The 19358-nt window shown below is 36.9% G+C and overlaps 1 protein-coding gene across 4 annotated transcripts in view; it reads right to left on the reverse strand.

Annotated features, from left to right (window-relative positions):
- pou6f2 (POU class 6 homeobox 2) overlaps window positions 1-19358 on the reverse strand; it is a 100457-nt gene that overhangs the window by 50763 nt on the left and 30336 nt on the right. The window lies entirely within an intron of this gene.

The raw sequence follows: 19358 nt of genomic DNA on the forward strand, positions 1-19358 counted from the left end.
AAGCTTCTGAGGTAAGAAGCATTGGGCTAAAAAAGAGGTTTCGGTCTTTTGAAGTCCGAGAACTTCCTCCATCTCCAGTCTTGAGGACTCTTAGACATAATTTCAAGTAATTCACAGCAGTCCTTAAATGTACCTTTAGGAAAGCTCTTTTTTTTGCAGCTGCTGGACGACCTTTAGCAGCCACCATGACTTTTACGAAAACGTAACACATTGAAAATGGAAGCAATATTTAGCTGTAACGTAATCATTGATCTTAGTTGGGATTGGCGCCATATTCAATCTGATGCAAACTCAAACAGGGCGGTAAGGTACAAAGGCATGGTTCACCTAAAAATAAAGATTCTCTCATCATTTATTCACCCTCATGTCATGCAAAACCTGTATATGACGCTTTTTTTCTGTGGAACACAAAAGAAGATATTTTGAGAAATGTCGCAGTGGTTTTGGTCTCTACAATAGAAGTCAATGGGGTGTAATGTTGTTTGGTTACCAACATTCTTCCAAATATTTTTTGTGTTCTGCAGAAGACATGAGGGTGAATCCATGCGTTTCTATTCCAAACAGGCTTGTGTAAATACTGTATGCAATCTACCTGAATCTCGATATGATACAAGTCTAAAATGTTATGTTTGAGCTCTAAAGAGAAGCATTATGTTGTGATTTCAATGAAGTCAGGGTTTGTTAAACCGCAATGGTTTCACTACTCGTGCACTACAGTTTGACTCACCAAACACTTTACTCAGAACAGACCTATACACACACATCTGTACATATTCATAAAGAATCTATGAGAGAACATGATGACCTACACAAACGAGCCTCTTCCATAGACTTGCCCGCATTTAGAATCAATCTATTTCAACACGCTGAAGAATGATTCACACACATAATTATACACTATATGTACATGTTGTAAAAGGAAAAGACTGAAAACAAACTACTAACATAAAAGAATGAATCAATGTGACCTTTCGCTCCTCTCTGTAGAAGCCAGAGTGATGTTTGCAGACAGATGCCTGACCTCTGCTCGGTGTTCACATAATGGAAGCTCTTCACTGTGAAGTCCTCAAATATATGTTTTTGCTGAACTGCACTTACAGCCGAGATGTCACACAAATTTTATGTGGACTGTTATTTTTGAGTGAAAATAAGCTACAAAGATGTTCTCCTTTGTCTTATGTGATATCTCATTGATCTTGCTATCAAGTCTAACTTGATAATAATAATAATTAACCCGCAATGAAGTTGCAGTAATTTTATTATTTTACTTAATTGTATTTTTTATTTTATATTTTACAATATCAAGTCTAATTTGATAATAATAATGATACACCAGAAATGACAGTCATTTTTATTTTATTTTATTTTATTTTAGTTTAGTTTAGTCTAGTTTAGTTTAGTTTAGTTTAGTTTATTTATTTTATTTAATCTTATTAGTTATTAGTTAATTGTTTTTTTTTATTTAATTTGAATTTTTATTTTATATTTTAAAATATCAAGTCTTATATAGGATCATATGAAAATAATAATGATTAACCAGAAATGATGTTACAGTATCATTTTTATTTTATTTATTTTGGTATTTTTATTTTACCATTTTACGTTAATGTCATTTTTTATTTTATTTGACTTTTTATTTTTTATTTTATATTTAACAATATCAAGTCTGATTTGATCATAATAATGATTAACCAGCAATCACTGTACAGTAATTTTTATTTTATGTTATTTAAAATGAATAAAATAGTTAACTGCTGAAAACAGATATGGGAGCTTTAGCGCAAGTTCTACCAGAAAGACTTAATGCTACGTCATATATTACAAGTAGTTCCAGCCAATCATCATCCAACACTTGGAGTAAACCCTCTACTCACCCCCTTTTTTTGTTCGCAGATACTGACATCGAAGTTTACCTCCTTCCACCCCACCACCACCATGTTGGCCTCATCCATGCACCTACTTATGCAGGCAGCAACGGCAAGCATCTTCAACCCTTCAGATTCAAGCTACGGATGGGGCCTACGCCAAAGTCGTCTATCTTATTGTTTTATCAAGTCTATTTTTCAATAAATTCTATTGATTCACGATATCATCTCCCCGAGTCTTTCTGGTAGAAATGTTTTTACACAGTTCATTTTAAAGCAGAACTGGCAAGTGAATTGTGTCGGAGTGTGCACATAGCCTTGAAAGACAAATGGTTAAAAGAAACCAATAAATAATACACATAGAAGTAGCATCTACTTTGCTTACATGAGGCAAAATTCATCTTGATCTGCAGAAATGTATAATTACAGTTGAGTTAAAGCATCACGAAAACCCTGTAACAAACAAACTACACAACAATGGATCAATGTTGAGCTACAGAGCGAGACTTGTAATGTATTGGCGAGCATGTGTTTGTGCTCAGCATGCTAGACAAGCAACTGTCCATAATTAATTGATGCAGATGAATAATTAAAACCGGGGGATTTTTTCCTAGAGATAACTACGAAAATACATTGCTCCTGACATTTCTTTGATTAGTGCGGCTACTCGTGCATCACTGCCGGACAGGCAGGCGGCTTTTTGATCCAGCCCGCTCTCCTACTCCGAGAGGCAAGAAAATCACAGAAGAGAAGAAGGAAAAAAGCAAGTGTCTCTCGACCAGTAAACAGCCCACTTTTACATTTCTTCAATCGCCTGACACGTTGACACCTCTCTCACACCCCGACATGAATTATATATCATCTGCGCTCGAGAAAATTCCACGAGTCCAATTCTCGTTTGAAATGTTGGGGCAAGTTGTCTCGCAGGTCTTGACAAGGAGCTCGTATGTGGCGCTCGATCGCAAGTAGAAGCATGCTGGACGCTACTAGTAAAGAATAAGTTAAAAGACTAAAGGAAGAGAACAGGAAAGGGATGAAAAAAGAGAAAACATCAGGGGGAATATAAAACACGATGGGAGGGTCTTGTCCTGCAGCACTAGTGAGGTCGAAAAATAGAACAAAAGAATGGAAAGAAAAGCAAACAGGGAGAGAGACAAACTTTTGTCGCCCCATTACTTGGAAGCACTGCAAGTAAACTGAGGTTAAAAGAGAGCATGTTACGAAACATCACTAACCTTCCTCTCTTATTTAAACAGGTGCGAGGGTCGCTTTAATCCGACTGCGTAAGGATAAGACTCAGTGAGCATTTTGAGATGCAGACCTTGAGGCAAAGAGTCAGGAACAAGAGCAATGAAAGAGCTGCAAACGTCTGAATGAAATGCAACTGTAGCACACTGGATTTGGAATCAAATTTCCAATGTAACGTTGGTAAAATTGTAAAATTGATTTTGTTTGTTGCGTTCAAAAATCAAATTTATACAGTAACTGTCTTTAAAATAATTGTTTAGGAATTCTATAAAGACTATACATTCAGGAAAGTTTTTGCTGTTTTCTTCAAGTAAGGGTGTTTTTTGATACTTCAGATGGGGGTAAGTTGTCACATTAATTTACATAATGGATTTTCACAAAATGTATTATTTCTGCTTGGCAAAACAATGGTTTGATGTTTTCATGTGTCCTTTAACATTTGTGCCGGTTTATAGTTTGTATTTTCTCTTTAATTTTTTTCAGATGGTCTCCATCAGAGTTATTACAGTTTTGATTTTATTTTTATTGAGTTTTATTAATATTTTAAATTAGGTTTTATTTTTAGATTTTTAGTTTTTGTGTTAATTTTAGTTAAAGTTTTAGCAATTTTTGTACATGCTTTTGTCATTTTATAATGTATTGGTTTATTTTTAATGTTGCTATATACGATTAATAAAAAAGTTTTATTTTAGTTTTTGTTTATTATTATAATTTTACTGCTTTAAACTTACTTCAGTTTATTTTTGAGGCAACATTTCAATTTATCCTTAAGTACCTTAAGTAACCTAAAATAACCTTGGTCTCCGTCTATAAACGTCCAGACACTGCGTTTACTTTATTAGAATTCTCACATATGAGACAACAAAGATGAAAATGGACATGCACGTGATGCTGATCCTGAACAGCGCACGTGAAACTTCTCAAGAAAACATTTTATCACTAGGCATTAAGGTGTCAGTCTGAGTTCACGGTAACCAAATGGCACAATTCATAAAGGTTTTCATGCCATCCTCTATCTAGCATAACCCCTGCAACACTTGAACAAAGGTAATCTGATCCACAGTAAGTGGCAACATAACACATGATAGTGTGAATTTGGTCTCTAGCCTGGATCTCATTCACACTCTCACCTCCAGTGTTCTTTTCACTGCTGCCTTGACTTTATTGAAAAACAGAACTTGCTGCTTTTCTTAAGTAATGGGAATGTGTAATAATAACAAATGTTTAATTCAGCATGAATTCAAAATGTGCCAGTACAGTGAAGAAAAAATACACATCTATTGAATGAAAATTCTGTGGAAAATTCAAGGATGCTGGACAATAAAAATAACCAAACATTTGTTTAGTTTAAGTTTTGCTGATATAACAAGTATTTTGGGCTTTATATAAGAGTAGTTCACCTGTATGACTTTCTTTCTTCTGCAGAACACAAAAGAAGATATTTAGAAAGATGTTGGTAACAGAACAGCACAGCCCCCCATTCATTTCTATTGTAACCAATGAAAGTGGATGGGGGGGCTGGGGGAAATGTTTTTTGTAAGAAAATTCGGTCACTTAATAAATGCACTGCCTTTTGCAAACCAACTAGATCTGTAGTGTATTTTATATTGGCCATTCCTTTCCCTTTAAAGGTCATAATAGATTCAAATTCCCCGTCATATAAATCCATAAATTGACAGGTAAATTAGTATCTGACATTCTAATTCATTCTTATTTTATAAACAAAAATAAACATTGAAAAATAAACCCCGTCAGGCCCTTTTCTCAATAGAATAAAACCTGACAACCATCTCTTTTCACTCAATAAGCTCACAAATGAAGCCAAGGCCCATCCTGACAGGCCCTGTGACCCGCCTGACGTATGGGTGCTCTCGTCTTCCTCCCTGCACCTGAAGCCACTCCAATTTAGCTATTTTTCTCTTTCTTTCTTTTTCTTGAACTCTAAAAAAATGGTTAAAAACTCCCCGGAACACATCACAGGAACCCCTCTGTTTAACGGAAACTCATTCGCCTCAACTCTATGACCCCTTGTGAGCATTTGTCTGTAAGTGTGTGTGTTCTCTCTGGGCACAAAGCCCCTGCCTCTGACAAACTCCCAGTGTTAAAATCACCTGTCGTGTGTTTGATGCATGTAAGTGCATGTGTGCGTGTGAGGCTGATTGTCAGAGGTCACTGTGGAGGGCATCTCAGAAGCGTCAGGGTGATAGCATTATTTTTGTTTCTTGTATAAGAGTGAGCGAACTGGTCAAAACAGAGTTTCCACCTGTCTCATTAATACACTGCACTGTCTGTCCATCCCAATGAAACACCCTTTCCTCTGGGGACGTCCACCAGACCAACATGACAATTTGTGTTGCCTGATTTGATTCGACTTCCTAGCCTTTCTAAACTCCAGACAAACTATATCATATTTGGTGTGTGTAAAAGAGTAAGAAAGGCCCTTTTGGAATAAATATACAGTAGTTTAAATACTGTATATCCATTAAATATATATTTATATAGGCATCGCTAAAAATCTTTAATATATAAAATATATAATATATGTAATATATAATACGTATATAAATATATTTGAATAATTTAAATATAGTCATTAAATATGGAATAAATATATTTAAACTATTATACATATTAATGTTTAAACACCACGTCTAACTGATTAAATGGATAGCTAATTTTGTCATCATCATTTATTTACCCTTATGTCATTCAGAAAAGAAGATATTTTGAGAATTGTTTTAGTGGCTTTGTGTCAATACAATGGAAGTCAATGGGGTTCAATGTTGTTTGGTTACCAACCTTCATCAGAAAAGGAGTCAATTAAGTCACATGTTTGAAATGACATGAAAGTAAGAAAATGATTTGTGGTAATTTATTCCTCTCATACAGTATGTATGTCTAGACCTTTCTAGCCATTACTGTACATATTTAAGGAGCGTAAAAAAGTAACAATTTTATTTCATTTTACTACAGACTATGAAAATGTAGTTCATTTCCATAATTTCTCCAGATTTTTTTAATTCTCTAGTTGATGTTAAAACGTAAAAATCTGTGACAAAAAGCAATATTCCTGCTGAAATATTGACTGGTAGAAGTGCATGATAATCTAGAACCTGTCAAAGCTAGTGACTGATGCCAGAAATACTGCACTTTTCTAAACGTTAATGAAGAAACCCACTTTAGAAATAGTATTGAGGACAAAATGAAGTCGTGCACATACACACACAGGCTGCACAGTGAATTAAAGGCCAATCACAAGGGCAAAAGGAGTAACACAGAGTTAATTAATTCAGTCAGGAGAAGAACATGAACAGAGGCGAGAACAAGAGTGATGTTTAACAGCTGATGGTATAAAACATTTAGGCAGTATATTGCTCAAGGAAATGATCAATAATTACTCATTTCAGTTATACAGTATTTACCCATACAGAAACAATACAGGATGAATGTGAAGATATCTAATAATGCGAAGTAATATAAATGCATAAAATGCCAGAAAAATATTTACAGTAACATCACTGATCACATTACAACATAAAAATCCTCCCCTGAAACGCGTTCCACCATGCAGTGGAACAAAACACATGAAAGTGTGAATACTAGTAGATACAAAGTGCAGGTATCAGATAAAACAGACAGCACCACAACCGATGTGCTTTACAGTAGAGCTCAGACATTACTAAATGATTCGCTGACATGATTTGGATAGGGATCAGACGATACTAAACGGAAAAGAGGTCAGAATACAGCGAGAGGCTCGAGAGTGTTTATAGCGTTACAGTGAACAGCGTGTTGGGATCAGACCACAAAGCCCCCTGTCTGACATGCATGTCTGATCAAAGTGTATTACTGCTATTGTCTCTGCTGGGGATTTAGGGAATTCTGCGCTGTCTTGCGGAGAGAATATTGTATAAAAGTACTGTAGAGAATTTTCTGACAAAACCTTACAATGTTCCTTTAGATGAGAATATTTAAAGCTGTTTTTTATTTCCCTTCTACTACTGATCACATGTTCGCTTCTCTAAATGAAACAACATTCACAACCCAATTGAATATAATTTATTTCTGTCCTGTGATATTTAGGAAAAACGAAAAGTGAGGTTTGTCCATTTTGTCCAACAGGCCGATTAGATTGTAATCCTGACTATATTGTAAAACATTGACCATCCTTTTTTAGGAATTTCATTATTGCTATTTTAATAGTTTACAGTATAGCCTCAAACTGTACTTAAAGGGATAGTTCACCTAAAAATGAAAATTCTGTTCCACAAAAGAAAGAAAAAGCTTTCAACCACATACATGTCGGTAAATGATTATAAATAAATGGAAGGTAAATAAACGATTAGATAACTTTTTAATTTGGGGGTGAATTATCCCTTTAAAGATCTCTCCTGACAAGTCCTGACAACAGCCGCCACTAACATTAACTGGGATCACATTTTCTCTCTCTCTCTTGCCATTACCTGTCTACCTCCATGTGCCCGCTTCTTGAGGTCCCGTCCCCCCGCCTTCTTTCCCCTTAGTGTCTAATGCAAAATTTATGCTCACGAGGTGGTTTCAGTGGGTGGGAAAATCAATACGGCTGGGCCCCGATGCGCCAGGCAGAAAGAGTGCTCTTTGACTGACAGTAAAAGCATGGGGGGGACATTGAGGGGGCACTTTTAAAGCGCAGAAAGGTGGACAACAGCACCGAATTGTCTGAATGTCCATCCACATCGTGCAGCCTAATTTAAAGTCACATTTCGATAGGAACACAGAGTGTGAAGGGTTTCGAAGCAATTGGTTTTAGAAACCGCAGAGAAAAGGGAAAAAATGAGCGTGAAGATTTTAGGATCACACTGCCTGCCTGCTTTTAAAAATGTTTTTATGTCATTGTTGCTCCGCCTGCAGCTGCATTCCTGAACTTGACGAGCGCAGGGTTGCGCAGGCTGTGCCGTAAAAATGAAGTGATTTAAAAACAATGCGAGTACATCATACGGTCTTTGTTATTCTCTGCCTGCTACCAGCATTGCTTAAGCTTTAAAAAAAAGAGAGACGGAATGTGTGCGCACGTACCCAAAACGCCACTTCAGAGTGCAAAACTAGCACTCCTAGGGTGTGTGTAAAAGAAATGTTAATTATTCCTTTTGATTTTCTCGAGGAGCGTGTAAGCTCTGCACTGAACGAAAGAACGCAGAGCGCTGTGCCCGCGAGCAGCGCTCGCGCAGCCGATCTGTTGAAACACAGCGCTAAGTGACAAGTCACCTCTTGTGGTTGTTAATAAAACCTAATACAGCTAGAACGAACGTTGAAACGTCACCCACCGATTTAAAACGGGAATTGTTCAGAAATATCAAATAAGTACAAATTTGTGTGCGTTGTTTCTTTTTCTGTCGCGTGCAGCGTCCCTGACATACATTGAACCCTTTCACACGGCAAACGCTTTTGCAACACATCCCTTTGTAAAATGCTTTGGGGGAAAAACAACTCGCAGGTTCCTTCCTTTTCGCACATCGTTTAATACGACCTCAGCTTTTTGAGAACAGCGGTGCGATCTTTCTGCCGGTTTAGTAGTTTCTCTCCTGCATGGCCTATGAGGTATTTGAGCGGTCTGAGCGATACATGATGAATGAAGCGGCGCGCTACTTATGCACTTATCGTGCTCACTGACTAGCAACAGGTTCAGCAGAGGCCAGTCGCAGTAAATGAAACTTCTCAGCAGGACAATACATCATCACGGCAAATGTATGCGGCCCAAATGTACACACACGCGTCTCGCTCACGCAAGACACCGACAATGGGCGCGATGAGTAGAAGGAGGTGGAAAGAGGTTGGATAGCACGGAAGAAAAAAAACGGAGGGAAAGCGTAGCGGAGAGAATGAGAAGAAAGAAATATGGGCAGAGACGTGTGGAAACGGATTTCCTATTAGCTGATGGACGTCGTTTCATTTTTTAACATTAACTGCCTCGGCTGGGAAAGTAAATAGAAGTTGCCATGGCTAATATCACACTTAGGCTTCATAGAGGGGAGATTTATCATGATGAAATACTGTAATACACAACGGCCGTTCACACATTACGCCGATGCAGTGCTGTGGGACATTTTTGTCAGTGAAGGTCATCATTTCTCAGAGAAAACACTGGCAGTGGTACATTATCAAAAGTCTAAGTATAAAAAGTGTAAGTGTAAATAACAACAAAACATTTTCCGGTCAAGTTCAACTATTCAACTATTAAAAACTACTTATAGTGGCCAAAAGCGATGTCCGATTTTAGATAATTGACATCTTAACACCTTATTCAAATATATTATTAAAGATGCATTTGGGAAATTACACACAAGACATGTGCAACGTTTACTGACAAGACCTGGGGAAATGACAAAATGTTACCACAAAAGAGTATAAACAAATATTGCAACAGATAAAAATGTAGTCTATGTACAGTATGCTTTATTACCTGTGAGCTTTTCAATGCATTTTTTGTATATCGCTGTCCTTCTGAAACCACGTATCTCCATATTTCGTGATTTTTATTGTTTGCCATAAGTCATTATTATTAGTTACCTTTTATGTTTGTCACTGGGTTTTGCGACCGAAAAATGTATTAAAATGTGCTCGTCAACTTTGACGACACATTATTTAATCAAAAGTACAGTGTTTTTTCCATTTCCTGAAAAACAGTGAATTTGGACAGCCGAGGTTTCAAAAGGACACTGACGATTATAATAAAAGCCATATTCCTTGATAGGCTGTAGTTGCTAAATAATTTTGTCCAATAATTATCAAAAATTTAAGTCAAGTGTACATCTCATTTTGATGGTTTCGTCAAACCTGAGGGGGCATTAAAAGCAAAAATTTGATAAATGTCTCCCCAGACATCACTTTTGGCCACTACTGTACTGTATAACCCACATAGAAGTATGCAATTGAAAATAAGTATGCAATGGAAAGAAGTATGCAATGGAAAAATTGTAAGACATACATTTCTAGACATTGTGCTAGATTTTTTTAACCATACACTCTTAAAAATAAATGTGCTTAAAAGGTTCTTCACAGCAATGCCATAGAACATTGGTTCTCAACCGGGGGGCAGAGGTACTGCATGTGGGACGCAACGGTTCCCCCGAAACCCCAACCTTTGGAACACTATGGCGATTGCACGTAGGAACGCGTGTGAAGGGAGTGGCGTGTAAATAAAGTGCCTTTTCATATATTTCTGAACTTGGAAGGCTGTTTAAAGCTGTTGACAGTTATTAAAGATGTAAAGTGCTTTTTTCGACAGGCAAATAACAACACACTGCGTCTGTATTATAAACTGCGAATAAACTCTTGCTCGTGTTAAAATCAATGAAACACGCACCGTTTTCGTGATCTGGCAGATTAATCCTTTTGGAATAATGCCCAAAACACTACAATTTTGTAATGGTTTTATGCAAAAAGCTAATGGTTCATAATGGTATTTCAATGGAAACCATTCATTTCTGTGATGGTTTCTTTTGTTTTTACATGTTGTTATATTTATAATCTGATGTCATGAGATCAATCTGTCTTTTCTGCTTCTTTTTATATAGTTTATATAAACTATATCCAACATATTTTACACACTATATCTTATCTATCTTCAATGTATTGTATGGGGGGGGCGCCAGTTCTTTAAATGGGTTTACGGGGGCACGACCATTAAAAGGTTGAGAACCACTGACATAGAAGACTCATTTTTTGGTTCCACAAAGAACCATTCAGTCAAAAGTTCTTTAAAGAACCATCTCTTTCTTACTTTTTTATAATCTGAAGAACCTTTTTTCGTCACAAAGAACCTTTTTTTAAACAGAAAGGTTCTTTGGATGTTAAAGGTTCTTTATGAAACCATTTAGACAAAAAAGGTTCAACATGGCATCACTAAGCACCTTTCTTTTCAAGAGTGTATACCTCACCTATTTACATACACTTTTCCAAAACATGACACAATACACCATAATGAAAGACTACCATATTCATGTACCATAGTATACAAGGTAAATTGTGTTGTAAAAATACAATGGAATTTGTATTCAGTGATGTCAGGCACATATCCAAAAACATTTGCATTGTCATATTTTTTCATGGTGTTTATGGTACTTTCTGTACCTTACAGAGTACAAAGGTTAAAAAAGTAATAAAATTTATAGACATAAATGAGAAGAAAATAGTTCAGATAAAAAAGTTAAAAAGTCAGGATCTTTTACTCTCTCACCCTGCCCCCCAACAGTGTCCAACACTCGGCCCTGTTTGTGAAGAATGTAAGAGTTTACTGGGACGATATCGGCTCTTCTCCTGCGCCTGTGGTCTACTTACCAGCTACATGATCCAACTCTGATGTGCCTGCTATGTTTTCAGCAAGGAGCCCCCGGGGACCATTACACACCACCCTGCCTTCCTCTGGGGCCTTTTAGGGCCTCTTAACACTTACAGAAGACCCTTGAATCCGAACCCCTTCCCCAGAAAGCACATCTATTAATTAATATAATTAGGGCCTGAGACGGCAATTAGAAACCGCAGATAGCTTTTAGCCGCCTGTCGCTTCCAAAAAGGCTTGGTTTCAACACCATCTGCCTCATCAGAAATCACCACAGGAGCTTGTGTTTCCTCGAGAGGAGGACCGCTGCCGTTATCTGAGATACAGACCTTCACCCGAGCGAAGGGTCAAATACGAAACCCTCTCATATTTAGGCTTTCCATCTGATATGAAATGACAAATGAAACACTTATCCTGTGTCACTCACTATCGGCTCGCGTAGCGATCCTTATTAAAATACATTTGCCGAGTTTATGGGGTATTGAATCGTACCTGTGGGAACTTAAGCGAAAGAGGACGAGAGAAGTTACAGTACGCACCTGTATTAAAACACCAGGTGATGTGTATTGATAGGTTGATTCTTTAGATATTGACTGAAAGGCACGGCCGTAATGACGAAGCCAGAATCATGCCGGTTTTATATCGATTCGCTTGTAAGTCGACAATGATAAGCTGCTAGGCTGCTATTGATTGTTTTGGACATTCAATACACTTGTTTTCATTTGGAGATTTCACTGTACTTTATCGACGGAATGAGTCGTAAGTGGGCAGAGCAAAATACCTCCGAACACCTACACCTTATGACTTTCTTTAAAACTTCCCAGTGCGATTTAACAATGCCGAGCTTTGACTTCTCAGAGGGGTGAAATTCTTTTTAAAAGTGTGATGTTTCCACTTAAAATGAAATAAAACCATTCCATTTAGGGGTCCAAAATATATTTAGCTTCTATCTCATTTCCATCCACAAATAGAAATAACTATTATCATTTTACATACTCTCCGGTTTCTTCAACACCTTAAGTTCTTAGTAAATTGCTAGAAAGTGTAAGCAATAAGTCACAGACACACAGGCATTGCACTAACACACTCACAAAAGAATGAAATATGGTTTACGAGGTCCTGTGACAGCGCACAATCGCACATTGTCAGTGGAGTGTGATAACCCCATTTTCGTTCTGTTTCACTCCCATGAAATTACCATTAGCATTACGAGTCATGCAGAACACAGATAAATGTAAAAAACCCTACCCAGTTCATCCAGACAGGAATAACGGTCCCCCTAGATTACCATCTCTTTCTCTCGCTCTCCTCCTTCTTGCTCTGACTCTAATATTTCATTTAAGATGTTTCGTCAGTTCATGCTCCCCTCACTGACCATGTAAATCACTAATCAAGTTCCATTTTCAAAGCTCAACATCAGAAATCCTGTGAAAAAAGCCTCTATATGAGGGAAGTTTACTAATTTTCAGTACCAACTCCCATATCTTATTAAAGGAATATTCTGATGGTCTGTGCTGAAGAGCTTGGGTTGGCTTGAACCAATGAAACAAACATGAAGGGCTTCACACCTTTTAATGTAATGATCTTGTTTGATAAATACAATTGATCGACGTGTTTGCTATCTGTCTTTTTGCCGTTTGGGACACGGAACAAAAAATGAATTATTATTACAATGTACTAAAAGTAAAACTATTAAAATATTTATGGAACTGAAATCCAATAAAATATTATTTGAAAACCTTCAACTAAGTGAAAATTAAAAATGTTGTCAATGCAATGAACTAAAATAAGCATAAGCTGAGGCACTAAAATGAAATAAAAATAAATCAACTGAAATAAACTTAGTTAAAACTGAATTAACTTAAACTTATAAAGAAACAAGAATGAATAAAATATAAATGAATAAATAATAATATGACAAAAGCACAAAACAAAATTGCTAAAAAAAATCTACTAAAATTAATCAAAATATTATTCATATAAATTCATTAAAATAATATACATATAAATTCATTAAAATAATATTTTAAAGCTAATTTAAAATATAAAAAAATGTTATTCAGTCAAAAACAAAATAAACTTAAACTTAAAAATAAACAACTAAATAATAATATTACAAAAGCACATAACAAAATTGCTAAAAAATTAACTAAAATGTGTAAAGATAAAAGCTAATTTAAAATATGAATAAAACAACAATAAAACTGACAACAAAACTGTAATAACTCTGGTTTGGAATATAAAAATTATAAATAAATAAGATGTGTGATATGATTTTTCTGATATTATCCAACAATTTACACTTACTGAAAATATGCAAAAAAAAACATTGAAAGAATAGTTTAACCCAGATTATCACAGACTTCCCTTTACACCTTACCAACATCTTAACCAACCGAAACCCCCCCAAACCCCCAGAATACCTTTGTAATCTCTTTGCAATTGCTATGGCAACCACCCACAACATCCTGATGGTGACTCCTGCATGGCAAGCACCATCCAAATTTCCTTCAGAAAATACATTTTTTTTAGTTTTGTGTATCATTTCATACTTTTTGGACTCTTTCTTTTCTCCCACTTGCTCTTTCACCTCATTTTATGTCCTTTTCTACACCGGTATGTCCTAAGCACTTTGAGGGATGTATGTTGATCCCTTATTCCAACACCCACCTACTCATTCATTACATATCTGAGTGAGCATGGGTGCAGGTCTGGACTCCGCTTCAGATGTTGCTCTAGCCTGGGCGGGGGTTTGAGGCGGGAGCGAGCGCTAAACGATAGCTTTAATTTAATGCTAGTTTTGAGAGGCTTAAGTTATTTCAGGCCTCTCTGCACCAGTTCTTCATCGCGCAAAAAAACTGCCAGTTCACTCCTTTAAAAAACATTACTGGCACTTCCCAATTATTTGCAGACTGATGCAATTACCATAAAATATGTATCGAACATGGATGAGCGGAGGGAAGCTAAATCCTGGCAGAATCACAGAGCCATACTGTATATATAGGCCAGCTCGGGTCTCGGCTTAGATGGAGCGCGCGTCTTATTCGTTTCAACCGCGGGAGGGCCGAAGTGATGTGGCCTTCCCGATCGAAACGGACAAAGCCATATCCGATTACCATTATTATTGTCTTTTCCAATCTTTCTTCACACCCGCTCTCTCTGAGGATGTTTCTCTTTTCACAGTTGACAGTGCCACCAGTCATGGAGGACAGAACAGCATGTGGCAGGACAGACAGCTGGTGAAGCCGTTTCAAGATGACAAACGCCACCGATGTGTCAAACATTAACAGCTCGATTTTACCTGACACACGAAGGACATTCCACGCCCTTAACGTTTTAAACGCAGGACCGGTGAAGCTGGAGCTGGTTTCACATAGCGAGATTAAGTCGTCAATAATCATATCGAGAGAAATGATATGTACAGTACCGTATGAATAAATGCTGATGATAACTATGATAAAAAAGATGTTATTTTTCTTTGTTTTATGTGAAAACGCAAAAAGCTGTGTTACAAACATACAAAGTAATGTAATATGTGTGAAAGGCCAAATGTGTTGTTTTTGTTATGACATCAAAAACGGTCACGCAACCTTAAACAAATCTACACAATCTACATAAAATCTACATCTTTAAAAAGAACCAGCATCAGCAAACTGAAAGATATCCTTAAGATTAAAAGTGTACATTCCTTGATTTGCATACTTAGTAAAAAAAAGCTCTTGAAAAAGTAAAATGTAACATTTTTCATATTAGTTACTACATCAAAGTGGCTAAGCAATGCTATAAAACGCTATTTTAACATTGTGCAAATGCTGATGTTTATTTTCAATGTGATGTGGGAAAATATATTTGTATTTGTGTGATGTTTAACCTTTACAACGTTTCTGTTTTTGTGCCGGGATAAGTGTGGGCCAACTTCCCTGTGTGCATGTGTGTACGTTACGATTTGTGTTATTTTTGTGGCTAACCCGCTGTCACATGCAGTCAACCAGCATCACGCTCACAGGGAAATAAAAGAAAAACGGAACAATATCCAAAGAGCATGGGAGATGAGAATCTTTGTCTTTTTCTGGATTGCCTTGAAGAACATGTGGTGTAACCCCCACACACACACATACACAACCTCTCACTCTCAATTACTCTGCTCCTGTCACAACAAATCAATCAAATTACCACTGCTGTCTGTGTGCAGGTGCTGCTAGCGCATTGCTAGTCACATTAGCTTTGAAATGTATGAGGGCTTCAGCAATTTTATCACTCTTATTTATTTAATATGAGTCTCTCTCTCTCTTACAACTGCCTCAGACTTAAAACATTAAAGGACAATGCGGAAGGCATAGTGCTAAGGAATAGCTAACCTGAGAGAGGACAGAGTGAAAGATAAGATCCATTTTTACACTTAAAGTCTGAAGGTAGGCAAAAATTCTAGCGATAACAGGCCAGATTATTGGTAAAGAGATACCTCTTGATCCCAAGTTATGTATACTACACCTATATTTCCCAAATTCAAATGTCACACAACATAAAGGATTGCTACTAAATCTGTGTCTCTTGAAGGCTAAGCATGTTATTGTCCTACAGTTTCTCAATGGTTAACAGAGATGACCTCATGTTTAGCCTTATTTGACTTATTTTATTAAAAAAAAAAACTTTTTCCATTTGGAGTGTGTTTTATGACCGTTTAGAAAACCTTTTATAAAACTAACAGAGAACCATAGTATAGACATTTTAAAAACTTGACTACTGTATCAGTTTATGGAGTTTTTTTTTCTTTTCATCTTTTGTTTATTTGTGTATTGTTACAATGGAAAATTTCTAATGGCTGCTCACCATTTGTATTAACAATGCGTGTCCAATGATGTATTGTTTATAAAAAGCCTGAAAGTATTCAATCTGTGTCATACTATGTTGTCAATTAACAAAGACAAAAATCCATCTGTTTGTAAAAACAAACAAAAACTATAAGGCATTCTGAAGAGGGTTAAAAGCAGAATAATAAAGTATTAATTTTTCTTGAAACAATGATTTATATTTACTCATCTGTAGAAGGCATGTGTGTTATTTAAGTTGTCAGGTCGTATACATTTCTATATACTTTCCAGGTGGATGAACTTCAGGTTATGCATTAACAATGCATAACAATGCATTAACATTAACAATGTAATTCCTGTAACTTGAATTTTCTTTTAAAGATTCTTGAGAGTATCCTTGAGTTGACTAAATTTACATAGACGTGGCAACAGTTAAGAAGCAAGATTTTTCCTCACTAGTATTATGTTGACTTTAAAAATCTTTACGTCTTTTGGCTTTACGTTTATTGAATTTCTTTGGTCCATAGACTTACATTATAAGTGCTTTAAGATAAAAATTATTTTCAATAGCTAATCACCAGATGTCTCAAATAATTGAAAGAAAAATGAAAAAATCAATAGAGCTTCACTAAGTTTATCTAACAATAATTGGTTAAAATGCTGTGAGGCAAAGTCAAACTTTACCAAGACACATTAATACATTCTTGGTTCAAAACTTTTCAATGACTTATGAATTATCAAAACAATTTGCCGTCACGTAATTATAATGTACGACTCACAATATTTTTATTTATTTATTTTGATACCACACAAACAAATAAATACATGTTAAAATAAATCTCCCTGTCTCTCTCTACCTCTCCTTTTATGAACTCATAAAGGAGTATCATTTAATGACGTCTACACCGTACACAAACAGTGCACTTCAGCACCACGGACAGCAGATGTTATAAAGTTTATAAAGTGTCTCGATCTTTACCAGCTTGTCGGGAGACTTATAAACTCATAAAACGAATAAAGAGCGGCACCATTAGCTGCAACAGAATTGCTTTCCTTCGGCAAGTATTGACTGTATAACTAAACTTTCTCAAATTAACTTTCGCCTGTGATATTTTTTAATACAGCGACACTTCGTAGTTACAAACACGTCGCTAGTGAATTATGAGCTTTCCATTGTCTTGTATACTTTATCACCCTTAAGGTTTAAAGTTTCTATTTGAGTCGGCTACTTTCAGCTAGACTGAGTTAGCGGCTTCGAGTTCGCACGACGGTGTCAGTACTCAATCTAAAGACTTGCCCCGATATGACAAGAGAGCAATTCCTGCGAGACAACAATTGCTCTTTTATTGAGACAAGAGGAGCGGTATTGTGATTAGAGCTAACACGACTTCTCATTAGCCTACGAGCGCGGGGAAACGCAGGCAATTACTCCTCATCCCCGAGTGCCGTTTTATGTTTCCTGCAAAGAGAATGCACTCCACGATCACTACCCACCCCCTCCAGCTCATCCCCTACACGCTACACTGCAGGATCTGATGTGCGCCGATCAGGCAGCTTACAATATGAATATGAAAGAGTCCAAGTATACATTTGTTCTGCATTAACTCAAAGTAGGCTGACAATGTTGCGCTGATCTTTCATTTGCCTTACGTCTCTTTAGGGAAAATAAGGCGTATTACAAGGCTGTTTCCGAAAAGCCTTTACATGGGTCATGAAAAGACAGTTATTTCATGATCTGACAGTTACCCTTATGTTTTTCGCGAGAGGCCTGTTTTGAGGGTTTCCGAGATGATGAGCAACCCCGTAGATGTTATTTTCGTTCCGCACCTTATTGAAAGACGCTTTGATGTGAGAAGATGTAGATTCTGTCATTTGCTTTGTTATGAGACAGACTACAGATGGAACGCAGAACAGAGGGATTTGTAATTTTCAAAAGAGCGAAATCATATCATTAAGTTTCACATCAACTCCATACGGAATCAAACAATGTTATTTGTGGCACGCAAAAAAGTCACAGCAAACAGAGTTTCACCTCACCTCGCTATGTGCACGTTATAATTTCCAGTGCGTTCTTTATTCTGGCAGATGGACAAACAAACAAACAAACATGAGGCTGATTCATATTCTATTCAAGCTACTGCTGGAATCGTACACATGGTGTTCAAGGGGGAATTTACTTTCTTTACTTGACATGTCCAGACATTAATCTTCCTGACAAAATAACAAGCTAGAGCGGCGCCAGGGTTTAAAATGAGCGTCGGGTAACGCAAGCGCTGGCTTTTATTTAGACGACCGTGCCGAACTTTATGAAGCTGCCCCGTCGCCGTGACGACCATTCATCAGTGCCGAGACGCTGTGAGACTTCTGTGTACCAGAAGTGGACGGTCACATCAATGCTTTCTTCTTGTCTTTTGAAGATGTGAGCATTATCATGTCTACATGAACTACTGCATTAAAACTGTGTGTATGTGTGTCATATATGCATTTCTTTGTATGCTTATCTTTTATTTTTTTTTAAAAGAGTACTGGTTGACAGAGAAACCTCAGTAGTGTGACTATTATAGTAAAACAGATTTAAGTGGTCTGCTTCAGCTAATCCTAACAGATGTGAACATGTGAGCTAATTTAATTTGAACATATAGTATACCAGCACATGTGTCATTTTTTGGTTGCCGGAGGTGGAGATCTTTTCAGGTTGTGATTAATCAGGCCTGGGGCTCGACTAAGGCCGTCTGGCAGAAGTGGTGTGACAGCACCTCTCCGTCAATGGAGGGGATGATAGCGCAGGATTGGGAGGGATTGTGGGAGTTTGTGATTGGCTGTAGGGAGAGCGGACACTGTTATATTATTTAATGTCACATGACATGTGTGACACCATGCCCTCAGAGACCAGAGGTTATGATTGAACTTTTTGTAACTTTTTATTAAGCCTGGCTAGATTACGGTCTCTCCGTTTTTGCACCTTAGATAATATGAATATTTCAAATTTGTGCACAAGAAGGAAAAATAAAAATGATGTTATGATTTATTCAACATCACGTCGTTCAAAACCTGTATGAGACTCTTTCTTCTGTGGAACACGAAAGAAGATATTTTGAGAAATGTGGCTTTGTGTCC

The sequence above is a fragment of the Triplophysa rosa genome, linkage group LG23 (assembly GCF_024868665.1).
Source record: "Triplophysa rosa linkage group LG23, Trosa_1v2, whole genome shotgun sequence".
NCBI lineage: Eukaryota > Metazoa > Chordata > Actinopteri > Cypriniformes > Nemacheilidae > Triplophysa > Triplophysa rosa.